This window comes from Lipotes vexillifer, unplaced genomic scaffold, assembly GCF_000442215.2.
Source record: "Lipotes vexillifer unplaced genomic scaffold, Lipotes_vexillifer_v1.1 scaffold153, whole genome shotgun sequence".
NCBI lineage: Eukaryota > Metazoa > Chordata > Mammalia > Artiodactyla > Lipotidae > Lipotes > Lipotes vexillifer.
In genome coordinates, this window is record NW_006774670.1 from 5,117,275 (window position 1) to 5,122,309 (window position 5,035).

Genomic DNA, 5,035 nt, shown 5'->3' on the forward strand with positions numbered 1-5,035 from the left:
CTTTCCTTTCTTCTCTAGACTAGTGTAGCACTTCTAGTTTGAAGGAATGGTTTCCTACTTCTCCTAATTAGGTCATTAACTTTTTAAGAACTGAGACCATCTCATAGCTGTTTGACTCCACCACCTCTTAGATATATAATCTTTGTGCCTCGATTTCCTTATCTGTGAAATGGAAATATTACAATCACCTCATAGGGTAGTTAGAAAGATAGAAGAGAGAAATGGTCAGTACATGGAAAGCAGCACAGTGCCTGGTACACAGTAGGTATTCCAAAAGCATCAACCATTATCAATCTGTGCTCTAGTTAAAATCAGTATTAGAATCAACTAGAGCACAGAAAAGACTGCAGAAAATTCCTTGTGTGAATAGCTAGGCTGGATAAGATGGTGAAGTGAGAATGAAAAAGGGTCAGACACAAATGGTAACAGCATGAAAGAAGCACAACACTTGGCAACTGCCTGGACTGGTTACGGTAGGAGGAAGAAAAAGTAAGGGTGCCTCTAAAATTTCTGCAGGGCGGTAGTATGCAGAAGAATTCTCCACTTAAAAGGCCAAACGGATGCAGGTTTGACCTGACTTCCCAGGTTTGACCTGACCTCCCAGGTTTGATAAGAGCATTTCTCTTATTCTCTAATAACTTAAGGCCCATCTCAGAATAAAGGACAATAGCTGAACCAATTATAGTCGAACCTCTTGATCACAGTCAATGTTTTTCTGTTTACAGCAGTAGCACAAACTTAAGATTGGCTCTAGAATGTACTTTCACACGGACATACAGTGCAAGGTTATTAACAAAAAACTGGAAACAGACCTAAACGTCTGCCAAGAGTGTCTGATTAAGAAATTATGGTATATCTCTCTCCCATGTTTTCTCATCCTGCGTCTCCTCAGGGTGCAGTATGGGGGGCTGGTGGTGGCTGCAGTGTCTGATGGCAGGCATCCTATTTCTATGCTGAGTTCCCTCAGGGCTCACCCTCAGGCAGCTGTAATGTGAGGGCTTGATGGCTTGATGGCTACAACATCCTTTGTTTACTGAATTGGCAGGCAACATTGTTTTTCAATGATAAGGTCCGTATTCAAGGAATGATTTAAATGAACTCAGACTCCTGCATCTTCCCGTACAAAGAAAAGCGCTGACTTCATTAACTTGAGATGTCTGTTTTTCTTTCTTTTTTTTTCTTTTTTTTTTTTTTTTTTTGCTGCGCCATACGGCATGCGGGATCTTGGTTTCTTTTTTTTTTTTTTTTTTTTTTTTTTTTTTGCTGCGCCATACGGCATGCGGGATCTTGGTTTCCCAACCATGGATCGAACCCACACCCCCTGCAGTGGAAGCCTGGAGTCCTCACCACTGGACCACCAGGGAAGTCCCTGTTTTTCTTTAATTAACAATAATCTTTTGATGTTCCTACTACCTGGTTTCTTGCAAAAACTCCTATATATCCTGGCTCCTCCCTTACCTCTTCAGAGCAGTCCCTCAGTGTCATCTGAGAGGCTGTCTTCCAGGCTTAAGTCCTCAGCAAGTCTATCAAATAAAACGTAATTCTCAAAAAAAAAAAAAAAGAAATTATGGAATATCTGTAAAATGGAATACTATGAAGTTATAAAACAATGTTGAGGGAAGTCTCCATGAGATATGTTATTTTTTGACAGAGGAAAAAAAGCAGGTGAAAAACAGTGTATACTAAGAAAGGGGGGCAAATAATATATATTTTGCCTGTACATGCATAAAGAAATTCTGGAAAGCTACATAGAAGGCCAATAATACCTAGAGATAGGACATGGTTAGATGGGAGAATATGAGTAGGAAGACACCTTTTCACTATATACTAATTAACTTCTTGATTTTTGAACCATATATAAAAACATTAAATTGAATGAGCAAAAACAGTAAACCTAAAATGTCTTGGGATTGGAGACACTGGGTATCTGAACTGACTTAGACTTTTTGAAATATCCAGGAATAGGGATGAATGGGGTCACTATAGGCTTTCTGTGATTATTCGCAGTCCCTTATGACAAGATCTACTTCTTCGTGAAGTCTCAGAACAGGCATGCTACTCAAACTCCCCGACACAGCATGCGGCTGCTACAAATACCAGGAGCAGCTATTTTAAAGTCAACACACAAAGCTGAAAGGGCCTTTGAATGAGCTGACCACTATGGTTTTTATTGTGACAACTGTTTGGCACTAAATATTCTAAATATTAACGTAGTGCCAAGTAATCTAGATATTAAGAAGCACAATCACATGCGGGATATAAAGTCTGTTCCCCTCACTGCCTAGGAATTAATTGCCTTAAGAGGGTAAATACTTTTTACTCTATGGTCTAGAAAAATGTCAAATCATAAAAATGTAAAAGGACTTTGTACACCAAAATACAGGGTTCCATTTTGCTCAAGGGTTAAGTCTTTGGTTACAAGAAAAAGTATTACAAATAAGATGTCAAATGGAATATTCACAATGAAGCTATTAACTTAGCTGGACACCAGGAAGATGAAAGAGAGGGAGGCTCTAAGAGCTGGCAGATCCTGCGGGATTATTTCTATAAATGTATACAGGTTTCCAGTGGGAAAAGCAGAAACAGAACAGCAGTGAAATTGGACAGTGCACCAGCAGGCTTTAACCCTGTGATTTTGGAGTTGTATACAGTAATTACAATATCCTCAGAACATCTATCCATCTTTTGATTTACTCCAAAATTAAATTAGCAATAGAGCTGGTTTCCACAACTCTTTATCTGAAAGACAGTCTTTCAGAAGAGTGGGCAGACTCATTCTATGCAGCTCTAGAGAACAAAACTGTGGGTAAATATCACGATGAAGTGGAATGTAGCTCAATATAAAGAATCATGCAGCAACTAGATATGCTCACAGATTGCAACTAGATTCTGCTACCACATGAATGAGCTTCATATTCTATTAAATCATCTCAAATACATGCAGCACATCATGGCAGGCACAATGGATACTGTGATATTATGATATAATAAGAAATACATATATTTGGTCTTCATTCTGGTTCCTGTCAGAAAGCTGCTAAAATCCTTGGAATTTCCTGAGTGATAAGGGTGAGAGGAACGTCTTTTCTTATTCATAATAAACCCCTTTCAACCATACCTGAGTTGATGTTAATGAGGTGACTCTTAGTGGGCCCCCAGAAAGCTTCAGGATGGGGACTCACTGGGAGTCTGACCAAGTGATTAGAAGGTTGGAACTTCCAGCTTCCAAGTTATTCACCAATGGCCAATGATTTACTCTTTCATGCCTATGGAATGGAACCTCCATAAAAACCCTAAACAACAGGGTTCACAGAGCTTCCCGGTTGGTGAACACATGGAGGAGCTGGGAGGGTGGTGCACCTAGAGAAGACAGGGAAGCTCTGTATCCCTTCTCTTCATACCTTGCCCTAGGCATCTCTTCCATTTGGCTGTTCCCGAGTTGCATCCTTTGTAATAAACTGGTAATGGTAATTAAACTGTTTTCCTGCCTTCTGTAAGCCATTCTCACAAATTATTGAAACAGAAGAAGGGGTTGCGGGGACCCCCGATTAATATATATTTTATGAAAACAGCATAAGCTCATTCGTGAAAATTTAGAATACACAGAAAAGTAATTATATCGCTCAGAGGAAACAACTGCTTAAACCATTTAAAGACATGGCTGTTAGAAAGGATTTCCACCAAATGCTAAAAGAACCGGGGCGGGGTGGAACGACTGGCCAAGATAACTGAATTAATACTCAAGCTCTAGAGTTGTGCCTTTATATTTGGATTAAAGAAGTGAAATTTCACCCACAGAAATAAGAGTATACTTGGTTTACAGGTGGGACTGGCTCAAGGGTCACAAATACCACAAATATAATAAACATCTGTTTTCCCATAAGGAGTTCAATAAGATTATTTTCAACTAGAAGAACACATTTTAGCTTTACTGCTGAGGCAAAAATTTATGATGCTTATTAGAGGGCACACTGCAGATTAATGAACGCTACTGAAGAGACAACATAAAGAAATCTGGAGTTGGGGAACCACCACCCATCATCCCCAAAACCTAACGCAAGTCTGCCCATTACTTTCTTACCCAGAGGCATATAATTATTACCCTGCTGCACCAAAGGACTACATTCTGACAAAGTTTCTACTTTGGGACAGGCACTGTACTAGCTCCTGTTTCTCTAAGTTGTTACATTTACAGAATTTGATGGGATACCCAGTTCACACAGTCATACCAGTAATTAATAATGTACTAACAAGTTCCTTTATAATGATACCTTACTGTGCTTTGTTTTAGTTTCACATACATAATAAAGTGGTGCTCAGCTTCAGAGATGTGAAGTATAAGCAACTAGGCTATTAATAAATGCAATTTGGCAATATGTCAAAAGCCTTAATATGTGCAAAAGGATGTTTGTTCAAGCATTATTTATAACAGCAAAAATATATTAGCAACCTAAGATTCCAACAACAAAAGGGAATTATTTGAACACTGGTGCATCCCCATAATGAATTATTATTTAGTCAGTAAATATTTTTAAGGTAAATACATGCTGATATACTCGCAATACAGTAGTGAAAAACAACATATACAAAGTATCCCATATTTGTAAGTATATATGAAATTGAATTGTGCTAGGCTTCACCATCCTGTAAACGTCATACTTCCATTCTTACAGTCAAATTATTATGGTATAAGACTGGATTGGCTATTATTTCCCCTCAAAGTGTCCCTCAAGTTATGTCTGTCCTGAAAAAAAGATGCCTCATATTATAAGTCTGTCAGCTACATTCACCATGCGGAATCCATCTTCCTGCACTGATTCTCACTTTATCATCACCATTGCCCATAAAGCCATGGAGAAACCTCCCTACTGCCCTTACCGTCTTGAGAATCCTAATGTCAGAGCCAAAGGAATGACTCCAATGTCTCCAAAGCTTCCAAACCTTGGGAAAAAATGGCCTCCCCTTCCTTCACTCACAAATTCTCAAAGTTGCCAATGGATGCAAATAGATGGTAGGGAAAGGGGGAGGGGGTGTT

General features: G+C 39.0%; 1 protein-coding gene across 1 annotated transcript in view; it reads right to left on the reverse strand.

The window, feature by feature from the left end:
• SMIM14 (small integral membrane protein 14) overlaps window positions 1-5,035 on the reverse strand; it is a 61,411-nt gene that overhangs the window by 7,323 nt on the left and 49,053 nt on the right. The gene's annotated exons all lie outside the window — the stretch shown is intronic.